General features: G+C 50.5%; 1 long non-coding RNA gene across 2 annotated transcripts; it reads left to right on the top strand.

Moving 5' to 3' along the window:
• Positions 1-353: 353 nt before the first annotated feature.
• LOC115511709 lies at positions 354-23506 on the top strand. Of its 2 annotated transcripts, none has more exons than XR_003968136.1 (2): positions 354-392; positions 20677-23506. It is a non-coding gene; the product is annotated as an uncharacterized LOC115511709 (long non-coding RNA). The 2 variants fall into 2 exon arrangements; XR_003968137.1 differs by lacking the exon at positions 354-392 and adding an exon at positions 17652-17926.
• The last annotated feature ends 553 nt before the right edge of the window (positions 23507-24059 follow it).

The following is a 24059-nucleotide window of genomic DNA, read 5'->3' as shown; positions in this document are numbered from 1 at the left end:
GCTCTGTGCCGACAGCTCGGATCCTGGAGCCTCTTTCGGATTCTGTGTCTCCCTCTCTCTCTCTGACCCTCCCCTGTTCATGCTCTGTCTCAAAAATAAATAAATAAAATAAAATAACTTTTATGAATTTTAATGTGAAGTTAAAATTTATTTTATTGCTGTGGAATATTCCATCACAGGCATGTGCTTAATTCATGTCTCGTTCTGCTTCTGGTTTGTTTTTTTTTACAGAGTGAGTGTACATGAACTGGGAGAGAGACAGAGGGAAAGAGAATCCCAAGCAGGCTGCACACTCAGCACGGAGCCTGACACGGGGCTTGATGCCACCACCCTGGGATCATGACCTGAGCCGAAATTGAGAGTCAGATGCCCAATGGACTGAGCCCCCCCAGGTACCCCTCCATTGTGTTTCTGATGGCATTCAGATTGGTTCCAGATTTTGTCTCTTTGTACTGAGAATGTCCGTGTTTGTGTGTCCTAGTGTGTGTGTTCTTGTGTTTGTGTATAACTGAAGGTCAGAGTATGTGCATGTTTTACTTTACTATGTAATGCCGAATTGTTTTCTTTTTTTCTTTTTTAAATTTGCGTTTTAGATAACAATATTGGTTTCAGGAGTAGAATTCAGTGATTCATCACTTACATGTGGCACCCAGTGCTCATCACAAGTGTCCTCCTTTTTTTTTTTTTTTAATTTTTTTTAACGTTTATTCATCTTTGAGAGACAACAGAGAGACAGGGTGTGAATGGGGGAGGGGCAGAGAGAGAGGGAGTCACAGAGGCTGAAGCAGGCTCCATGTTCTGAGCTGTCAGCACAGAGCCTGACTCCAGGCTCGAACTTACGAACATGAGATCATGACCCAAGCTGAAGTCAGCCACCTAACCAACTGAGCCACCCAGGTGCCCCACAAGTGTCTTCCTTAATGCCCATAACCCATCTCGCCCATCTTCCTCCATCAACCTTCAGTTTGTTCTCTGTCGTTAAAGAGTCTCTTGTGGTTTGTTTCCCTCTGTTCTCTCCCCCACATATGTTCATCTGTTTTATTAAATTCCACATATGAGTAAAATCATGTGGTACTTGTCTTTCTCTGATTGACTTACTTCAGTTAGCATCATACACTTTAGTTCCATCCATGTTGTTGCAGATGGCAAGATTTTGTTCTTTTTGATCACCGAGTAACATTCCATTGTATATATATATATCACATCTTCTTCATCCATTCATCAGTCAATAGACATTTGGGCTCTTTCCATCTCTTGGTCATTGTTAAGAATACTGCTATAAACATCAGGGTGCATGTATCCCTTTGAGTCTGTAATTTTGTATCCTTTGGGTAAAATACCTAATTGTGCAATTGCCTGATCATAGGGTAGTTCTATTTTTTTTTAATGTGGTAAAATAAACATAACAAAGAATGTACCATTTCAGGGGAGCGTCAGTGGCTCAGTTGGTTAAGCGTCCGACTTCGGCTCAGGTCATGATCTCATGGTTCATGAGTTCGAGCCCTGTGTTGGGCTCTGTGCTGACAGCTCGCACTCTGTTTCTCTCTCACAAATAAATAGACATTAAAAAAATTTTTTTAAAGCATGTGTCATTTTTATCATTTTTAAGTGTACTATTCAGTGGCATGAAACACATTCACATTCTTATGCAACTGTCCCCACCATCATCTCCAGAACTTTTTTCCCGTTTTGTAAAACTGAAACTCTGTCCCTATTAAATAGTCCTCTCATCTCCAGCCACTGGTATCCACCATCTTATCTCTATGGACCTGTCTACTCGAGGGACCTCCTATGAGTGGAATCATACAGTATTTGTTCGTTTGGGGGCTGCCTTCTTTCATTCAGCATCATGTCCTCAAGGCTCATCCATGTTGTAGCAGGTGTCAGAATATCCTTCCTTCTCAACACTGAATATTCTTGCATTGTCTGGATGGACCACAGTTAGCTGATCCACTCATCTATTGATGGGCAGATGTATTATCTACATTAATTTCTCATATCTTAAAGTATTTGAATATCTTCAGAAAGTCCTGTGAATCAGGTCTTTTACCATTAACTTTTGTCTTTAACTTTTTATTTTTTGATTAAAAATTTTTTTTTTAATTTTTTTTTTTTTTTTTTTTTTAGAAAGAGGGAGACACAGGATCTAAAGCAGGCTCTAGGCTCTGAGCTATCAGCACAGAGCCCAATGTGGGACTCAAACCCACGAACCATTAGATCATGACCTGAGCCGAAGTCAGATGCTTAACTGACTGAGCCACCCAGGTGCCCCTTAACTTTTTATTTTGAAAACCATCAAACAGGAAAAGGTAGAACTCAAAAACTTCACCTGCATTCAGCAATCAATGCTTTGCCGCATTCACTTTATTCTCTGCATGCGTGTGCATGTGTGTTTACCGGAACCACTTGCAAGGTGGCTGCAAACTGCAGTGGGCCCTCATGTGTCACTGGGATTGCTCCTGTGTGACCGTGCTACAGTCATTGCTATCCGGAACTTGAAATGGCTGGAAGACAACATCCCAGTGAAGAATCTGTGTGGATTGCCATGCCTGTCTCAGGAATGCCCTTCACACTTTCTTTTTGTCCCATTCAGAGTCCAACTAAGGACCATGTTACATTTAGGTGTCCTGTGCATGGGTTCACTTTAAGCCACAAGCTTGGTGGGTTGGAGAGCCCAGGCTTGTCGTATGGAAGACACCCCTGCTGTGCTTCTGGTCTCCATGTCCCTGAACTTAGTTCTTCCTTGGGGTCACTCAGCATGACCCTACTCGGACTGGGCCTCTTTCTACAGACAGTCCTCATCACCAGGTTGGGGTCCTGCTCACCCTCTCCCGACTTTAGAATCAGCAATGGGGGCTTTGCCAGCCCCCCAGCCCATCTCCCTCATAGGAGACCCCGTACTTTCAAAGAGCATGAACCTGGACATGTCTGTTTGGAAGTGTCCTGGAGTGCAGGGCCCACAGCAGGCAAGGTGACACGCATGGCCATGGCAGTAGCCTTGCGGAGGCGTGGCAAGTTCAAACATTTCCAGGTTCTCTGCTCAGAGCAGCTTCTGTGTCATGACCTCTTCACGTCCTTGCCTTCAAAGACGACACAGTGTGTGTCCTGAGTGTCAGCCGTGTATACACAGTGGCCAAATGCCACAGAAGTAGTCTATCAGTGCTCTGTCCCAAGGGCACTGATGTGAAGGTGGACGTGGGCCCCTGCCACAGAGGCAGGGTGTGCATGCTTTTGGCTGCCCCAAGCAATCATAGGCCCCAGCCCCCGGGGTGGATGGACACCAGCACCTGCTGCCCCGTGCTGGGCCAGCCTGGGCCGGTCCCTGCTGAGTGCCTAGTACATGCAGCAGGTGGGAACACTTCACATCACAGCCACCTCTCTGTGCAGGAGCCCGGTCTGTGCTACTGCAAGTTTCTGGCATCCCCCTGGATCCTGACCATCAGGTGGCCAGAGACATTGGTAATACTTGCATCACATTTTGAAATGTTTAAAAATGGGATGGTCCTGTGTATTTTCCTGGTGAGGGTGTGTGTGGGTTGAACCTCAGTGTAGTTTATGTCCTCCTTCCCAGCTCACGGTGAGCTTCCTGCTCATCTAAGAGGAACCATGTGCTCCTTGAGAGAGCAGTGCTAGGCTCGCTTACCTGACCACGTTCTGCAGACATGGTACATGGAGAGCCCACTGTGTCCTGTCTACACTGGGACATTTAGTTCTGACTATGTTCTGTCTTCACAAGACTTGTAGACCTGATTGTGTTCTCTCTATTCAGTATATTTAGACCTGGCCATGCTCTGTCTACACTGAATATATGTAGACCTGCCCAGCGCTGTCTACACTGGGACATTTAGACGTGTGTGTTCTGTCTACAATGTGTCATGTAGGCCAGTGTTCGGTTTACACTGGGCATTTAGTCCTGATTGTGTTCTCTATGTTGTCTATCCTGGTACCTTTACATTTGACCATGTACTCTGTGCATTAGCCTCTAAACGTCGTTTTGATGATCACGGTTGAAATGACCACAAAGGGTTTCTATAGCGCTTTAAATCCTGCGTGGACATGAGTTAGAACAGAGACTGTTCTAGAGCCCTGAGAAGCTGGCTCCAGCACAACAGCTGCACGTGTCACGGAGGTTGGTGACTCTCTAGGTGACCCTCATATCCCTAGTTAATTCCCTAACATCTCACAAGTCCAAACCATCTTAACAGTGAAGGTGTACAGAGTTTTTCCTCACAAAGTGCACTGAAAGTTTGGAGATTGAGAACAGGCCTTGGAATTGGTTAGACACATGGTTTAACCTCAGTATGGGGAGTTGCACAACCATGGCCTATGTTCAGATTTTAGTGCTTTGAGGTCTGGGGTGCACAACTGAGACTGCCTTGTTTGGGTAACCTTGCTAAGACCCCAAGTGTGGCCATGGGTCCTGGCGAGGGTGTGAGGTGCATGGGGGTCTTGGCACATGGTGGGGGCTGGGAGGACAGTGAGGTGTGGGAGCCTGGTGCATGGGGGATGGATGCAGGGCATAGGGGTCTCTGTGCACAAGGCAGAGGTGTCCCAAATGCAGCACTGCAAAGATGGGAACTTGCGGGGGTACAGAGGGCTGCACATGGGGATAACAGCATGGGGTATTAGCAGAGCACATGGGGCACAATGTCAGGTGGGCACCTGCTCCACAGACATCCCCTGGGCACCCTGGTTCTGCAAGCTGCCCTGGACCCACCTTCTGGGTTAGCACCTCCAGCTTTGAACTCCCTATCGGGTTCACCTTCCTTTGGGGTCTCTTGCAGACTTTGTGACCACAGGTGCAGTGTCTGGGACATTTGGGGGTCTCCCTGTGTCGGTATGGGTGATGGTCCCAGATGCAGGGTGAATGTGGACGTGTGATCACCCCAGCTCAGGGTCTGGGGAACTTGGGCCCCCCTCTGTCAATAAGGATGAATGATCCTACGTGCAGGGTCTGGGAGATATGGGGTCACTCTGGTAAGTGTGGACGTGTGACCTCCCCAGCTCAGGGTCAGGGAGATTTGGGGGTCCTCCTGTGTCAGGATGGTTTAGTGACCACAGGTGCAGTGTCTGAGACATTTGTGAGTCCCTGTGTGACACTATGGATGAGTGTCCCCAGTTGTGGTGTCTGGGAGAGGTTGGGTCACCCTAGTAAGTGTGGACCTATGACCGCCTCAGCTCGTGATCTGGGAGATTTGGGAGCCCTCCTGTGTCAGTATGGGTGAGTGAAGTCAGGTGCAGCATCAGGGAGATTTGGGGGGGTCTCCCTTGTCATTATGGGTGAGTGATCCCAATTGCAGCATCTGGGAAATTGGGGGTCCCTCTGTGTCAGTTTAGATGAGTGACCCCAGGTGCACATTCTGGGACAAGTGGGGCCACCCTGGTGCCTGTGGATGTGTAACCACTCCAGCTCAGGTTTACTGAGATTTGGGGGTCCACTGTTCTAGCATGAATTAGTGACCGCAGGTGAGGCACTTGGTAGAGTAGAGGTCACCATGGTGTGTGTAACTGTGACCACACTACCTAGGGGTCTGGAAGATTTGGGGGTCTCCCTGTGTCAGTATGGATGAGTGACCCTAGGTGCAGCATCTGGTAGAGGTGGGGTCACCCTGGTGAATATGAACGTGTGTCCACCTGAGCTCATGGTGTGCAAATTCGGGAGGCCCACTTTATCAGCATGTTTGAGTGAGGCAGAGTCTGGGAGAGGTGGGATCACCCTGGTGAGTGTGAAGGTGTGACCACCCATTCTCAGGGCCTGGCAGTTTTGGGGGTCCCCCTGTGTAAGTACTAATGAGTGACCCCAAGTGGAGTGTCTGGGAGATACACAGGCCCCTCTGTTTCAGTATGGATGAATGACAGCAGTTACAGGGTCTAGGAAAGATGGGGGTCACCCTGGTGAGTGTGGACATGTGACATCCCAGATCAGGGTCTGGAAGATTAAGACTCCCTGTTTGTTATTATGGTTGAGTGACCCTAGATGTAGGTCTGGGAGGTTTGGGGGTCCCCCCATTTCAGTATGGATGTGATCCTTGGTGCAGATTCTGGGAGAGGTGGGGTCACCTTGGTTAAGTGTGGACGTTTTACCACTCTAGCACAGGTTTTGGGAGTTTTGGGGATCCCCTGTGTAAGTATAAATGATTGGTTGCAGTTGCAGTGTCCTGGAGATGTGGGGTTACCCTGGTGAGTTTAGATGTGTGACCACCCCAGCTCAGAGTTGGGAGATTTGGTGGTCCCCCTGTGTCAGTATGAATGAGTTATCCCAGGTGCAAGGTCTGTGAGAGGTGGGGCACTCTGGTGAGTGTCACTGTGTGACCACCCCAACTCAAGTTCTGTAATATTTTGGGGTCTCCTCTTTCAGTATGAATGAGTGACCCCAGTTGCAGTGTCTGGGAAAGATGAAGTCACCGTGGTGAGTGTGGATGTGTGAGCACCCCAAATCAGGATCTTGGAGACTGGGGGGTCCCCCGAGTCAGTACAAATGTGTTACACCAGGTGCAGGATCTGGGAGACATTGGGTTACCCTGGTGAGTGCGGACATGTGATCACATCTACTCAGGGCCTGTGAGATTTGGGGGTCTTTTTGTGTCAGTATGGATAAGTGACTCCAGTTAAAGTGTCTGGGAGATTTGGGGGTCCCATGTGTAAGGTTGAATGATTTACTCCAGGTACAGGGAATGGGAGAGTTTGGGTCACCCTGGTGAGTGCAGATGTGTGACCACCCCAGCTCAGGGTCTGGCAGATTTGGGGGTCCCCCTTTGTCAGAAAGAGTGAGTGACCCCAGGTGCAAGGTCTGTGATACTTGTGGATCTCCCTGTGTCGGTATGGATGAATGACCCCTGTGGCAGAATGGTGGGTTCACCCTTGTGTGTAGACATGTGACTACCCCATCTCAGTGTCTGGGAAATTTGGGAGTCCTTCTGTGCTAGGCTGGATGAGTGACCCCAGATGCCATGTCTGGGATATTTTGTGGGTCCCTTTGTGTCACGATGGATAAGTGACCCAAGGGGCACAGTCTCAGAGATTTGGGGGTCTCCTGTGTCACTTTGGTTCAGTGGTACAGGGTATAGGGTCTGGGAAATTTGGTGGTCCCCCTGTGTAAGTATGAATGAGTTATCCCAAGTGCAGGCTCTGGGAGAGGTGAGTTCACCCTGGTGAGTGTGGATGTGTGAACCACACCAGCTCAGGGTCTTGGAGATTAGGCTGTACTCATATGTAAATATGTATGAGTACCCCAGGTGCAGAGTCTGGGACATTCTGGCGTACCCCTGTGTCAATATGGATGAGTGACCTCAGCTACTGGGTTGGGGAGAGATGAGGTGACACTGGTGCATGTGGATGTGTGACCACCTTGCTCATAGCCTGGGAGATTTGTGGGTCCTTGTCTGTTAGTATGGATGAGTGATCCCACGTGCAGTGTCTGAGAGATTTGGTGTTCCTTCTGTGTCAGTATGGATGAGTGACCCCAGGTGCAGGGTATGAGAATTTTGGGGGTCCCCCTATCAGTATGGATGAGTGACCCCAGGTGAAAACTCTGGAAGAGGTGGGTCACCCTGGTGATTGTGGGTGTGTGATAACCCCAGCTCAAGTTCTGGGAGTTTGGGGCATCCCTCTTTGTTAGTATGGATGAGTAACTCACTTTAATGATCTGGGAGATTTGAGGGGTCCCTCTGTAGCAGTATGGATGAGTGACCCCAGGTGCAGGGTCTGGGAGATTGGGCATTCCCCCATGTCATTATGGATGAATGACTACAGTTATAGGTCTGGGAGATTTGGAGGTCCCCCTTTGTCATTATGGATGAGTGACCCCAGGTGGAGTGTCTGTGATATGTGGGGTCACCCTGGTGAGAGAAGATGTATGACCACCCCCTATAAGTATGTGGGAGATTCGGGGGTCCTCCTGTGTCAACATGGGTGGGTAACACCATTTGCAGTGTTTGGTAGATTTGGGGGAGCCCTATATCAGTATGAATTTTTACCACAGGTTCAGGATCTGGGAGACATGGAATCACCCTGGTGAGTGTGGACATGTGACCACTGCAGCTCTAGGTCTGGAAATTTGGTGGTCCCCCTTTGTCAGTATGGTTGAGTGACCCCAAGTGCAGGGTCTGGGAGAGGTGGGGTCACTCTGGTGAGTGTGAACATGTGACCACCCCAGATCAAGGTCTTAGAGAAATGGGAGTTATTCTCTGTTAGTGTGGATTATTGACACCAGGTGCCAGGGTCTGGAAGATTTGGAAGTCCCCCTTTATCAGAGTCAATGAGTGTCCACAGGTGCAGGGTCTGGGAAAGGTGGGGTCACCCTGATGACCTTGATAAGTATGGACCTGTGACCTTCCCAGATCAAGTTCTGGTAGATATGGGGGCCCCCTTTGTCAGTAGGGATAAGGGACCCAGGGTAGGATATGGCATATTTGGGGGTCCCCCTGTGTCAGTGTGGATGAGGGACCCCAGGGGCATGGTCTGGAAGATTAGGAGTCCCAGAGTGTCATTGAATGAGTACCAAGATGGAGGGTCTGGGAGATTAGGGGATCCCCCAGTGTCCTTATGGATTAGTGACTCCAGAGGCAGTGTTGGAGAGATGCTGGGTCACCCTTGATAGTGTGGGTGTGTAATGACCCTAGCTCATGATTTGGGAGATTTAGGAGTCTCCCTTTGTCAGTATGGATGAGTGACCCTAGGTGCAAGGGCTTGGAGATTACAGGGTCCTCCTGTGTCATTATGGATGAGTGACCCTAGGTGCAGTTTCTCAGATTGGTGGGGTTAACCTGGTGAGTGTGGGCGTGTGACCATCCCAAGTCAAGCTTTGGGATAGTTGGTGATCCTCTTTTGTCAGTATGGATGAGTGATATCAAGGTGCAGGGTCTGGGAAAGGTGGGGTCACCTTGGCGAGTGTTGATGTATGACCACCTCATTTCAGGGTCAGGGAGATTTGGAGGACCCCTCTGCTGGTATGAATGAGGTGACCTCAGTTGTAGGGTCTAGGAGATGTGGGGTCACCCTGCTGAGTGTGGATGTGTGACCTACACAGTTCAGGGCCTGGAATATTTGTCAGTCCTCCTTTGTCAGTATGGATGAGTGATCTCAGGCACAGTGTCTGGGACATTAAGGGTCCTTCTGTGTCAGTATGAATGAGTGATCCAACTTGAAAATCTGGGAGATGTGGTGTGTGTGGACATGTGACCACCCTGCTCAAGGTCTAGGAGATTTGGGGGTCCTGTTGTGTCAGTATGGATGAGGGACTCCAGGTGAAGGCTCTGGGAGAGGTGGGTCACCCTGGTGAGTGTGGATGTGTGACCACCTCAGTTCTATTCTGGGAGACTTGGGTGGCCCCATTTCTCAGTATGGATGAGTGACCCAGGTTAAGGATATGGGAGATTTGGGGGTCCCTCTGTGTCAATATGGATGAGGGACTCCAGGTGCAAGTTTTGGGATTTGGGCTCCCTATCAGTATGGATGAGTGACCACACAGGCAGGTGGTCAGAGATTTGGAGTTCCCTGTGTTAGTAGTGTTGTGTGACTTCATACAAGGGTTGGGAAGAGGTTGGGTCACCCTGGTGAGTGTGGACCTGTGAGGACCACAGCTCAGGGACTGGGAGATTTTGGGGTCACCCTTTGTCAGTATAGGTGTTTGACAACCTCCTAGACTCTGGGAGATTTTGCCCCCCCCCCCTTGTCATTATAGATGAGTGATGCCAGGTGCAGGTTCTGGGAGGGGTGGGGTCAGCCTGATGAGTGTGAACATGTGACCACCACCACTCAGGGTCTGGGAGATCTCGGGGTTCCTCTTTGTCAGTATGGACTACTCGCCCTAGGTGCAGGGTCAGTGAGATTTGGAGGTCCCACTGTGTCAGTATGGATGAATGATCCTATCCAGTGTCTGGGAGAGGTGGGGTCACTGTGGCGAGTGTGGATGAGTAACCACCCCATCTCAGTGTCTGAAAGATCTGGGGGTCCCCTGTATCAATATGAAGAGAGACCCTAGTTGCCATGTCTGTGAGATTTGGTGGTTCCCTTGTGTCAGTATGGATGTGTGAACCCAGTTGCAGGTCCTGGGAGATTAGGGGGTCACCCTGTGTCAATATGGATGAGTGACCCCCGGTGCAGAATCTGGGAGAGGTGGGGTCACTCTGGTGAGTTTGGATGTGTGACCACCCCAGCTCAAGCTTAAGGAGGATTGCAGGTCCTATGAGTAAGTATGGCTGGATGACCCCAGGTGCAGGCACTATGAGAGGAGTATTCACCCTGGTGAGTGTGGACATGTGACCACCCAGGCTCAAGTTCTGGGAGATTTCAGGTTCCCCCATGTCAGTGTAGAGGGATGACCCCAGGTGCAAGGTCTAGGAGGTTTGGACTTCCCCACGTGGAATATGGATGAGTGTCCCCAGGTCTGGGAGAGTTGCGGTCACACCGGTGTGGATGTGCGATCACATGTCATCCAGGCCCCGTGTGCCCTCTGAGGTCATTTTCCACCTCATTGATAAGTGCCAGCTGTGGTTTACTGGAGTGATATCACAGCTGGGAAGGCCCTGGGGCATGCACAATGCTGTCCAGATGCTGAGATGTGTTCTCAGATGTTTGATAATTGATTAGGTGATCTCACTGTGCACAGTTGTGACTTGGAAGTGACGTGACACATGTCAGCTCTTGTAGGCCCTAGCGCCTTAGCCCATTTTCAGCCACTAGTCACCTTATGTCTCCTGCCTTGAATGACCACTCCAAGGGAGATTCCCTGTGAGCACTGGTGTCCAGCCCTGTGGTCACAGCCATGTACTGCTTGTGGCCATGAAGCTGCTGAAAGCGCTGGTGAGTGTGAGCCAGGACAACTGCATAGGTAGGCTCACAGCCCAACAGCTGTAAGAGATCGAGCATCCCAAAACTCTAGGGCAGATGCAAGTACTACCTGGAGCTTCTAGGCCTGTGGAGGTACCAGGTGTAAGAAAGGTGGGTGTGGGTGGAAGGACACACAGGGACACTGTTGGAGGGAGTGTCCATGAGAAGAAGAGGGGAATCAGGATGTCACTGTGTGCAGGGAAGGAAGAGAGGGTCCACCTGATGAGGGGAGAGGATGCAGGTATGAAGAATTACAATGTCAGGGGAGGGAGTGTCCACAATAAGGTGGAGGGTAATTTAGGGTGGTATAAAGACGTCACTGGGTACTGGGAGGGAGGGTACCAGGAGATGAGGAGAAGGGACGCAGGTATGAGAACATCACTCTATGGAGGGAATGTCCACCTGAGATGAGGGGAGGGGATGAAGGTAAGAGGATATCAATCTATGGACATCTGAAATGAGGGGAAGTGATGAATATATGAGGATATCACTCTATGGTAGAAGGTCCACCTGAGATGAGGGGAGGGGACACAGGTATGAGGACATCACTCTATGGAGGGAAGATCCACCTGTGATGAGGTGAGGAGACGCAAGTGTGAGGGCATCACTCTGGAGGAAAGGTCCACCTGAGATGAGGGGAAGGGATGCAGTTATGAGGACATCACTCTATGGAGGGGGGGGTCCACCTGAGAAGAAGGTACACAGAGGTATGAGGACATCGCTGTATGAAGGGGTTGTCCACAGAGATTAGCGGTGTTGACCCAGGCATAAGGACATTACTCTATGGAGGGAGGGTCAACTGAAATGAGGGGAGAGGATGCAAGTATGAGGACATCACACTATGGAGGGAGGATTCACCAATGATTAGGGGAACGAAGGCAGGTATGAGCACAGAACACTATAGGGGATGGTACACCTCTATAGAGATGTAGGGGAGATGAGGCAGTTATGAGGAGTCACACTATGAATGGAGCTGGGTGGAGGGGACTTAGGTATGAGGAATTCACTCAATGGAGGGAGGGTCCACCTGCGACGAGGGGAGAGGAGGCAGGTACGAGGACATCACTATATGGATGGAGGGTCCACTTGAGGGGAGAAGATGCAGTTATAAGGACATCAGTGTATGTACACCTGAGATAAAGGGAAGTTATGCAAGTATGAGGACATCACCCTGTGGAGGGAGCATGATCTGAGGTAAGGGGAGGGGAGGCCAGTGTGAAAATATCACTTGATGGAGGGAGGGTCTACTGGCAATGAGGAGAAGGGATGCAGTTATGATGATATCACTTAATGGATGTAGGGTGCACTCGAGGTGAAGGGAGGGGACCCAGGTGTGAGGACACCACTGTATGGACAAAGGGCCCACCTGCATTGAGAGGAGGGGACACAGGTAGGAGGACTCCACTCTAAGGTGGGAGGGCCCACCTGAGATTAGAGGAAGAGATGCAGATAGGAGAACATCACTCTATGGAGGGAGGGTCGACCTGAGGTGAGGGGAAGGGATGTAGGTATGAGGAGTCACTAAATGGAGCAATGGTCCACCTGAGATGTGGTGAAGGGATGCAGGTATAAGGACTCACTGTGTGGTGGAACGGTTCACCTGAGATTAGGGGAGTAGACCCATGTAGAGGACATCACTCTATTTTTTAAAATTAAAAAAAAAAAGTTTAATTTTTGAGAGAGACAGAGTGTAAGCAGGGGAGAGGCAAAGAGAGAGGGAGACAGAATCCAAAGTAGGCTTTAGGCTCTGGGTTGTTAGCACAGAGCCCAATGTAGGGTTTGAACCCATGAACTGCGAGATCATGACCTAAGCCACACACTTAACTGAGCCACCCAGGCATCTCAGGACATCACTCTTGAGAGAAGGTTCACCTGAGATGAGGGGAGAGGACGCAAGTATGAGGACATCACTCTATGGAGGGAGGTCCACTTCAGAGGAGAGGAAGGGTCTCATGTATGAGTACATCACTCTATGGAACAAGGGTCCACCTGAGATAAGGTCAGGGGACACAGGTATGAGTAGTCACTCTATGGAGAGCAGATCCACCTGAATGGAGTGGAGGGAAAGAAGGTATGAGGATATCCCTCAGTGGAGGTAGGGTCCACCTGAGATGAGGAGAGGGGACAGGTATGGAAAGTCACTGTGTGGAGGGAGCAGAGGGGAGAGAAGGGGACGCAGGTATGAGAATAGTCTATCAAGTGAGGGTCCACCTGAGATTAGCAGAGGGCATGCTGGTATGAGGACATCACACTATGGAGGGTGTGTTCACCTGAGACGAGGGGACACAGGAGGACATCATTCAATGGAGGGTGGGTCCATATGAGGTGAAGTTGGGGTATGTAGGTATGAGGACATCAGTCTATGGAAAAGGGGTCCACCTGAATTGAGGGGAAGGGAAGCAGTTATGAGGATGTCACTGTTTGGAGGGATGCCACCTGAGATGAAAGGAGTGGATGCAAGTATGAGGACAACACTCTGGAGGTGTCTACCTGAGATAAAGACTGGGGACACAGGAGTCACTGTGTGGAGGGAGCTTTGGGGAGGGGAGGAGAAAAAGGTATGAGGAAGTCACCCTGTGGAGGGAGGTCCACCTGAGATGAGGTGAGGTGACACTTATATGAGGAGTCACTGTGTGCAGGGAATATGAGGAGTCACTGTGTGCAGGGAGAGGAGGGGAGGGGACACAGGTATGAGGACATCACTAGAGACAGGCCACTGAGATGAGGGGTGTGGAAGCAGGTATGAGGAAATCACTCTATGGAGGGAGGGTCCACTGAGATGAGGGAAGGGGATGCAGGTTTGAGGACATCACACTACAGAGGAAGGATCCACCCTAGAGGACTGTAAAGGACATAGATAGGTATGAGTACATCTCTCTATGGAGGGAGGTCCACCTGAGATGAGGGGATGTGACAGGTATGAGTCACTGGGTTGAGGGAGTGGAGGGGAAGGGGCACAGTTATGAGGACATCACTCTATGGGTGAAGGGTACACCTGCGATGACAAAAGGGGACGCAGGTATGAGATCACTCTTCGGAGAGTGGGTCCATATGAGATGGGGGGAGGGTACACGGTTATGAGGAAATTCCTCTAAGGAGGGTTAGGGTTTAGGGTTAGGCTTAGTGTTACGGGTTAGGTCCCAGGAGGCACCCGGGGATGAACCCCCAGCCATGCAGTGATCTCCCCTGAGGGCTGCAGTAGGGCGCATGTTAGGGTGCGGGTCAGGCTTAAGTCTTTGGGCTCAAGGCCCAGCCTATGGTGTAGGCTAAGCTTAGGTTGGACCTCAGGATTCCCACCTTGTGCAGCTCCATCCCTGCTTTGCAAATGGCATGGCGATTTTCCAAATTCCATGGTGAATAATCCTGTACCACTTATAGGCTCCAAATCTGTTCTGTTCTCAGACCTAGGAATTGGGCCCCCATAGGGAAAAAGCTGTGGCTAGGGTTAGGGTTGGGTTCCAGGAGGTTTCAGGGGCTGAACCATGATCACCAGTGCAATGATCTCCCTGGAGGACTGAATTGAGGGCAACTGTTAGGATGCGGGACAGGCATAGGGTTTGGATGCAGTGGACAGCTGATAGCGTGTTCCAGGCTGAGGTTTGGGGCTTGGATCCACTTCTGAAGCTCCGTTCATACCCTCTAAATATTATTGTCAATTCTGGGTTTCTCACTAAATATTTCGGCACCCTGCATGGGCCCCTGGTGGTCTGTTCTTTTCTCAGACCTAGGAGGTGGGTCCCCTTCGAACCAGAGCCATGGGTAGGGGTAGGTTTGGCAACCAGTAAGTGCCAGGGGCAGAACCACCAACAGTGCAGTGATCTCCCTGGAGGGCTGAGTGAAGGGCACATGTTCAAGTGTGGGTCAGGCTTAGGGTTTGGATTCAGGAGCCAAAAGATGGTATGGGCCAGGGTTAGGCAAGGACGCAGGATCCCCTCCTGCAGCACCATCCTGGCCATGGAAATGTCATGGTGAAATTCTGGCTTCCATGCTGACATATTCCGTGTTGGTCATTGGTCCCAAATCCATTCTTTCCCAGACCTCAATGGTGGGCCCCCCATAGGGCCAGAATCCAGGCTAGGGTTCGGGTTAGGTCCTGAGAGGCACCAAGGGCTGAACCACTAACAGCACAGTCCTGGAGGACTGAATTGAGGGTGTGTGTTATGGTGTGGGTCAGGCTTGGGCTTTGGCTTATTGGGCCAGCCAATCGTGTGGGCCAGGCTTCCATCCCTGCCTTGGAAATGTTATCGTGTCTGGGTTCCTTGCGGATTAATCCTGTGCCAGTCATGGGCCCCAGATGTGTTCTTTCCTCAGACCTAGCAGGTGGGCCATGTGAGGAAAGCCCTGGGCTACGATTAGGGTTAGGTCCCTGGAGGTGCCAGGGCATGAAGTAACACCAGTTCAGTGATGTCCCTGGAGGCCTGAGTTGAGGGCGCCTGTTAGGGTGTAGGACACCCTTAGGATGTGTGGGGAGGGGGTGGCTGGTATGTTCCAGGCTTCGATTTTGGTCCTGGATCCCCTTCAGCAGCTCTATTCTTACCCTGGAAATGTCATGGCCGACTCCTGAGTTCCTTGCTGAATAATTGTGCACCGCTCATAGGTCCCAAAGATTTTCCCCCTGTCATAGGATGTGGGCCCCCTTCGAGAAAGAGCCTGAGCTAGGGTTAGGGTTAGATCGCCAGAGGTGTCAGGGGCAGAGTCACTGGCAGTGCAGTGATCTCCCTGGAGGGTTGGGTGGAGGGCGCATGGTAGGCAGCGATTCAGGCTTAGAGTTTGGGTTCAGGAGCCGGAAGACTGTGTGGGAGAGGGTTAGGTTGCAGCTCAGATTCCCCTCATGCACCTCCATCCTGGCCATGGAAATGTCGTGGAGAAATTTGGGCGTCCATGCTGAAAAACACACTGGTTTTTGGCCCCAAATCCATTCTTTCCTCAGACCTCAATGGTGGGCTGCCTTAAGTCCAGAGCCCTGGGTAGGGTTACAGTTAGGTCCCAAGAGGTGCCAGGCGCTGAAATTGCAGCAGCTCAGAGGTCTCAGAGAGCTGAGTTGAGGGTGCATGTTAGGGTGCAGGTCAGGCTTAGCCTTTAGGTTCAAGTGCCAGCCTATGGAGTGGGCCAAGCTTATGTTTGGCCTCATCATCCCCATTGTGCAGCTTCATTCCTCCTTTGGAAATGGTATGACGACTTTCCATGTTCCATGCTGAATAATCCTGCACCAGTTATAGGCTCCTATGGACATTTAGGCTCTTTCCTGCATTGGAGAATGGATAAAGAAGACGTGGTAGATATACACAATGGAATACTGCTCAGCAATCTAAAAGAATAAAATCTTGCCATGTGGAACAATGTGGATGGAGGCAGAATGTATTATGCTAAGGAAAATAAGTCATTCAGAAAAGATAAATATCATAAGATTTCACTCATATGTGGACTTTAAAAACAAAACAGATGAACATAGGGGAAGGGCAGGAAAAATAAGATACAAAGAGAGGCAGGCAAAACATCATAGACTCTAAAACACAGAGGGTTGCTGGAGTGAAGGTGGGTGGAGGGATGACCTAAATGGTTGATGGGCATTAAAGAGGGCACTTCTTGGGATGAGCAGTGGGTGTTATATGTAAGAGATTAGTCATTGGATTATAGTCCTGAAGCCAAGACTACATTGTATGTCAACAAATTTGAATTCAAATTTTTAAATGTTTTTATTTTTGAGAGATAATAGACACAAGGCGAGCAGGAGTGGGGCAGAAAGAGAGAGAGTGACACAAGATCTGAAGCAGGTTCCAGTCTCTGAACTTTCAGCACAGAGCATGAAACAGGGCTGGAACCCAGGAACAGTAAGATCATGACCTGAGCCAAACTTGGATGTTTAAATGACTGTGCCACCCAGGAGCCCCCCTTAACTTACTTAGGCCACGTGAAGGAAATTTATTATACGAGAGCTGGTTAAACAGAATTTTGACTGTTTATACAAAAATAAAAACTAGGGGCACCTGGCTGGCCGCGTCAGTTATGCTTCCAACTCTTGATTTCAGCTCAGGTCACAATCTCCCCATCGTGGGATGAAGCCTCAATTCGGGCTCTGCACTGAGCCTGGAACCTGCTTGAGATTCTCTCTCTCCCTCTCTCTCTCTGCCTGTCCCTTGTTCACGAAAGCGCTCTCTCTCACACAAAAATAAATAAAGCTAAAAATATAAAAGCCACTATCCTTAACACATGCACATTGAAACAGTGTAAAATTAAGTTCCAAAGAATATTTTCACCATAAAGAGCAGGTAACTGTTGACGCCTCATACCTGAGTATGACACAGTCAATGTGGAAGGTAAAAAACTGTAAAGATGTTGGTACCTATCTTCCTTTCCTTCCGTCTCCCCTTCTCCTAGTCTCCCCACTCCGTGACTACACTAATGCCCTTTCCTTCTGTTCTCACTGAACCCACTGCTTCTTGCTCACTTCACCTGTCCTCTGCTATCCAAGTGTGCTGTCAAGACCAGGGGACCAGCATGCTCTGCAACCTGTCACCCCTCATTACCCCCACGCCGTCCATCCTCCCTTCCCCGTGCACACCACCGCGTTGACAGGGACCCTTCACACCTCTTCGCCCCGTCCCCGGCCCAGACCCCGCGCGCGCCCACACCTATGTGCACAGGGACCTGTCCCCCCTCTTCACCCCTTCTCCCACCGGGTCTCCCCCACCCACCGACACCCACATTCACAGGGACCCGTCACCCCTCATCACCCCCGCCCCCGCCCGGTTCCCCGCCCTCAGGTTCACAGGGGCCCATCACCCCTCCTCACCCCCTCCCCCATCCACCCTCCCTTTCCAGCGCGCGCCACCACACTCACAGGGACGGTCACCCCTCTATACCCCCTCCCCCGCCCGTTCCCCTCAGTCCCGCTCCCACCCCCGCGTTCATAGGGACACGATCAAGACAGTCCCCCGAGGGGAGTGTTCCCGGCCGGAACGTAAACACACCCTAGCAGGCATAAGCAGCGGCAAGGCATCCGGGACCCTCGCCTCTCCCAGCCCAGGACTCAGGCGGGATGGGGCCGCGAAGCGCGGAGCTCAGCCAGAGGCTACAAGCTCACACTCGCGAGCAGGTGCGGTCTTGCCAGAGAGCGCCTCCGGGTCGCGGGGTCGCGGGGTCGCGGGGTCGCGGGGTCGCGGGGTCGCGGGGTCGCGGGGTCGCGGGGTCGCGGGGTCGCGGGGTCGCGGGGGTCGCGGGGTCGCGGGGTCGCGGGGTCGCGGGGCTTGGTGAGCTGAGGGGGCGGGGCCAGTGTGTGCGGTCTCGGCACTTCCTTCCGCTCCGGGCGCGGCGTTTCCGGTCCGTCCCGTCCGGCGCGGGGAGTCTCAGGGCGTCCACGCAGGTGTGCCGGGCCGCTTCTGTTCTGCAAGTTAAGTACTTCAGCTACTTTCAAGTCAAAGCATGCAGTTGGGAGGACACGTGATAAGGGCTGAGATGTTTCTTTCTCAACCGCTTGGAAAGGGCTTATGTCACAAACTGCTTTTTCTAAGTGTTTGCTGCGAGTGGGTTGAGAGCAGCTGGGTTTGGTAGCCGGGGACCCTGATGGGCGGGGGCGTCGAGCGGATGAGAGAAGGGGGGCTGTGGGGGCGTGGGACCCGGGTGGGAGGGGGCGTCGAGCGGATGAGAGAAGGGGGGCTGTGGGGCCCGGGGACCCTGGAGGGCGGGGGCGTCGAGCGGATGAGAGAAGGGGGACTGTGGGGACCGGGGACCCGGGTGGGAGGGGGCGTCGAGCGGATGAGAGAAGGGGGACTGTGGGGACCGGGGACCCGGGTGGGAGGGGGCGTCGAGCGGATGAGAGAAGGGGGGCTGTGGGGCCCGGGGACCCTGGAGGGCGGGGGCGTCGAGCGGATGAGAGAAGGGGGACTGTGGGGACCGGGGACCCGGGTGGGAGGGGGCGTCGAGCGGATGAGAGAAGGGGGGCTGTGGGGCCCGGGGACCCTGGAGGGCGGGGGCGTCCAGCGGATGAGAGAAGGGGGGGCTGTGGGGACCGGGGACCCTGGTGGGTGGGGGCGTCCAGCGGATGAGAGAAGGGGGGCTGTGGGGGCCGGGGACCCTGGTGGGTGGGGACGTGGAGCAGGAGAAGCAGGGGTTCTGTGGTGGCTCCAGACCCCGGTGGACAGGGGCATCCAGCAGGAAGAGCGTAAAGGGCTGTCGGTTGTGGCCTGGGCCACGGGGGCACCAGGGGTAGAACGGGGACATTGGTGGCCACAGCCAGTGGGCGAGGGGATGGAGCAGGTAGAGCGGGGGTGGGGGTGGGGAAGCCAGCCTGTGAGCACACCCGCCCCTCCCCCCCCCCAACAACCCTCCCGGCAGCCCAGGCTGAGAGACTGTGGAACCAGACTCCATGTCCACGCAGGAGGCAGAGGCACTGCCCGGGGCTCCTACATGCCCTGGAACTTTCTTCTTTGCATTTGCTTTATCCTGTTTAGAATTTGTACAGGTGATGGGGTGCTTGGGTGGCTCAGTTGGTTAAGCTTCAGCCTCTTGATTTCAGCTGATAATCATGATCTCTCAGATTGTGGGTTGGATACCCTCATGGAGCTCTGTGCTGATAGTGCGGAGTCTGGTTGAGATTCTCTCTCTCTCTCTCTCTCTCTCTCTCTCTCTCTCTCTCTCTCTCTCCCCCCCCTCTCTCCCCATCCTCCTCTCCTTCTCCCTCTCCCCCTGCCCCACTTGTGTGTGCACACACATAGCTCGCTCTATCGCTCTCAAAAATACACTTAAAAAAAAGAAAAAATGTATTGAAAAAGAACTTGTCCAGATGACTTATGAATTCTAAATGAGGAATGATGATGGCATTCCACAATTTGCTTGAACCGTTCTAAAGTATTTTAATCTTTTCATATCTTTGCTCCCATTATTATAATTTGAAATATATGAGATATTTATGATTTCTTTTCTCTATTTCTGAATATTGTGTGTCTCGTATGGAGACATTTAAAGTATGTACTTTTCAGGAAATAAGTCACTCTGTTGTTAACTAAGGAAACATTAGCTTTTCAGTAGTTCCAGGCATAGTTGTTATGGATGTCTATTCTTTTACATGAACATTTCAAGGTTTTTTTGTTTTTTGTTTTTAAATTTTTTTCAATGTTTATTCATTTCTGAGACAGAGAGAGACAGAGCATGAGTGGGGGAGGGGCAGAGAGAGAGAGAGGGAGACGCGGAATCGGAAGCAGGCTCCAGGCTCCGAGCTGTCAGCACAGAGTCCGACACCCGGCTGGAAGTCACAAACCATGAGATCATGACCTGAGCCGAAGCCGGACGCTTAACCGACTGAGCCACCCAGGCGCCCCTTCAAGTTTTTTTTTTAATGTTTATTTATTTTTGAGAAAGAGAGAGGCAGAGTGTGAGTGGGGGAGGGGCAGAGAGAGAGAGGGAGACACAGAATCCAAAGCAGGCTCCAGGCTCTGAGCTGTCAGCACAGAGCCGGATGCGGGGCTCGAACCTATGAGTCGTGAGATCATGACCTGAGCTGAAGTCAGACGCTTAACCGACTGAGCCAACCAGACCCTAAAATGCTTTAACTCCAGTGGTCGTTAAAAGATTCCAGAAGGGAGAGGAATTTCCTGTGCTTTTCCAGGCCCTTTCATTATTGCCCGAAATGAAGAGCCACGCTACTTTGCTTTTGCGAAAAGCTGCGAAACAGTAATGAGGCAGGATTTAGACGACGAGAGCACGGTCTGGCACGAAAAATAAACAGCCCGTGACCCAAGCAACGTGGGGACTGGACCATTGCATGGGTTACAGTGGATTGGGGGCTGGTCCAGCCTTGGGTTTCTTTCCTTTGCCCGTGTTTTTCACGGACGTTTTCTTGCTCTACAGGAGGCAGCCTGCACTTGATGGACAAAATTCCCGTCCAAAGACCAAAGCACCTTTGAGGTAAGTGCTAGACAGGGAGGAAGGAGAAGTTACTTGCTCTTCAGAAGGAAATCCTTGTCATCCAGAGCCATACAACTTTTCTTGATGCTCGTTAGGGATTTTCCAAAGTTAGAAAATATAGACAGCATGCGTGTGCTGCAGTATTTTCACCACCAACTCCAGTGGCTCTCACATTTTGCTGCCCGTAACCATCATGTGGAGACTTCAAACCTCAAGGCCCAGGCCTCAAAACAAACCAACAAACAAACCAACAACAAATGATTGGTATCTTTAGGGCAGTGCCTACGGAACAAAAAGTTTTAAAACCCAACAACTGTTTGCAATTTGAGAAAAACTGCCAGTCGGTTTGCACACAGTGCTTTTCACAATTTAATATACGTAAGATCCACTTAGGGATATTGTTTATATGCGTATCTTGATGCATTGGGGCTGAATTGTGCCTAAGGTTTAGTGTTTTTAATAAGACACAGGTCCTACCAAGCTCCTTTTTATTCTCAGATAAATAAACTTTGATGAATGAAAATGATTTACAAAATGATCTCCAATGCTTCAAAGTTAAAATACTTGTACAGTGTATCATATTTGTAAGAATTTTATTGATAGTGAAATAACTTTTAAAAGACACAGTTTCAGTGGTGGTTAATAATCAAAATGTACCAGACAGTAGAGTATTCCCCACCATGGTTTCCACTGAAACACTTCAGCAGAGTCAAAAACTCTTGTCTCTGGAGAGGACACTGCTGAAAAGATGCACACCATATAGATGGGTCCTTTTCCCAGATTGTATCAAAATTTAATCATTTGCAGACCACATGCAGGTGAATTTCATAGTATTCTCTTTACATTACAGTTTAAAACCTACACACACAACTTGACTCATTTTTAATAAAATTCATTAATTTAAAAATAATTTATATGCCAGTTTAATAAGTTCCATTTACATACATACAATTTAAGTTTACGTGACTAAATATGCAGTGTCTGTGTGTGTGTCCCCCAAGCATTATCTGCAGTATTCCGCCATTTGCACACATACCGCAGCTGAGGAAGCACTGAACAACCAGAAACAGCTGTTCGTATATCTTCCTCCTGTCAACTCGCTCACAGTCCCCTCCAGTCACTCGCTCCCAGTCCTTCTCAGAGAGGAGACCAGAGGTCTTCACAGAGGACCCTCGAGGGGACAGAGGGACAGTGTCTGCAAACAAGAAACTGAGGGCTCCTGCTTCTGAGGAGGATGGAATGAGAGCCGCCATTGAATCTGGAGCTCCATTAACCATTGTCTTATCCAGTGAAGACCATCCTGAGGGACGGCCAAGAACATGGCTGGGTGGTGAAGGAGGAGGAGGCACGGTACAGGTATAGACAGCATTCAAGGGGAGGCCTTGTTGCCTGGAGCCCAGAGGTCAGTGGTCAGGACCTGGGCTGGTGTTTTCCTGGTCATGTGGGGTGTTGCTTTTGGTCCAAGTCCATTTGTAGTGGACAGAAACTGGAGAGTCTGGACAGCCTCCAGATCAGGTCTCTGAGTGCTCTCCTGGGTGATCTGGCACGGAATGTGTCTTAGTTTATTTGGGGGCTTAAGGCGCGTCTGGACGGGCATCTGGTCAAATCTCTTGCCGGATGCCTCGAGGCTGAGCTTAGAGTCCTGGCCCCGTATACATGCAGCAGGATGTGAGGTCAGTGTTGAGGGCATATTATGACACTTGATTTGTGTCTGTTGGGTTAGGACTGGCTCAGGCTATGTGGTTTAGAGGCAGCCAGGGGAACGTCACGGGAGCAAACTTGAGGCCTGTTGTGTGTCAGCATGACGATGAGGGCAGGATCCTGGCCAAAGTGCTTGGATGCTGGCAGAAGGGCATCAGTGACAGCCACTTCCTGTCTTATTTTTTTGTCCCTGAAGTGAGGTGAAGCTCAGTTCAGGTTTTTTGATGGGAGACCCTGTAGGGCGCATGGGTCTCATACCAGGTTTCTTTCCCGGCAGCTGACTTGTGAGAATAGGGCCCAGGGTAGATGTCTTCTTGGTTGCGTAGACAAGCACAGGCCTGTTTGGATGCTGTGGGAGAAGACCCCACACGTACACACAAACGTGTATGTATCTATGTATGTGTGTACGTATGTGTGTACACACACACACATTCGACCCTTGAACAACACAGGTTTGAATTGCATGGGACCACTTATCCGTGGCTTTTTTTCAATACAGTAAAACGTTATAAATGTATTTTCCTTATGTTTTCTCAATATCAATTTCTTTTCTCTAGCTTACTTCGTTGTAAAAATACAGTGTGTAACACACATACCCTACAAATACGTGATAACTGACCGATTATGTTATCGGGAAGGCTTCCAGGCAACACTAGGCTATTAGTAGCTCAGTTTTGGGGAAGTCAGAAGTTCTACTCGGATTTCCAACTGGTGGTCTATGTGTTAATTAGCTTGACTGTGGGAATCCATCACAGTATATATGTATGTATATCAAAGAATCATGTTGTAGATAGATTTTAACATGATATGGGGGAACTTGGCCAGGGTGTGCCCTTTCACTGCGCATTTACATGGGGATCCTGGGCTTGTGGCCTGGGAAGAAGCGGTGCTCCATGAGAGGGATCCTGCAGGGAAGTGGGCTGGTTATGGGCAGAATGTGTCCTGGTCTTGTCCATGTCTGTAGGTTCTGTAGAGAATATCTGGACTACCTAGTATCAGTAGTCTGGTTTACTCTCCATTTCTGTTCCTTAGCACGTTTGCTACCGGTTTATGAATATTATTATTAACCATACCAACTTCCCCCTTGTTTATTTTTATATTGTCTCTTTCTGTGTCATTATTTTATCCTCTTTATTATTTTCTTCCTTCTGTATTATTCCAGCGTTTGTATTTTTTTTTTTTCTTACTTCCTCAGAAGGAAACCGACATGACGGTTCTGAGTCTTGCCTGTATTCAGCCGTGTCCATGTCAGTCTCTAAATGGATGCCTAAGCACTGATTTAGTTGAGTCCTATGTCTTCCCTCTTGTCTCCTCAAATCCTGTGCCTGCCGGCCGTGTGTGCCCTCCGGGGCCTCCACCCCATGTGCCCGCAGACCAAATCTGTTCTCCAGGATCGCCACGCCATGTCCTCCCCTGTGTATTTACAACCCCTGTGCCGGTGACCCATGTCTGTCATCGTGTTTTTCTAATCCCTCTGCCAGCAGTTCTTGACAGTCTCAAAAGTCTGCGTTCCCTGTGCCTGCACCCTCTGCCAGCCCACGTGATGCTTCATCCCTTTTCACAGTCCCATCATGGAACTCATTTCACCGTCTCTTCATCCCCACGGCCCAGGACAGTTCATGTGT

The sequence above is a fragment of the Lynx canadensis genome, chromosome B1 (assembly GCF_007474595.2).
Source record: "Lynx canadensis isolate LIC74 chromosome B1, mLynCan4.pri.v2, whole genome shotgun sequence".
Taxonomy (NCBI): Eukaryota; Metazoa; Chordata; class Mammalia; order Carnivora; family Felidae; genus Lynx; species Lynx canadensis.
Note: the sequence above shows the minus strand (reverse complement) of the source record. Positions and strands in the feature narration are given on the sequence as shown.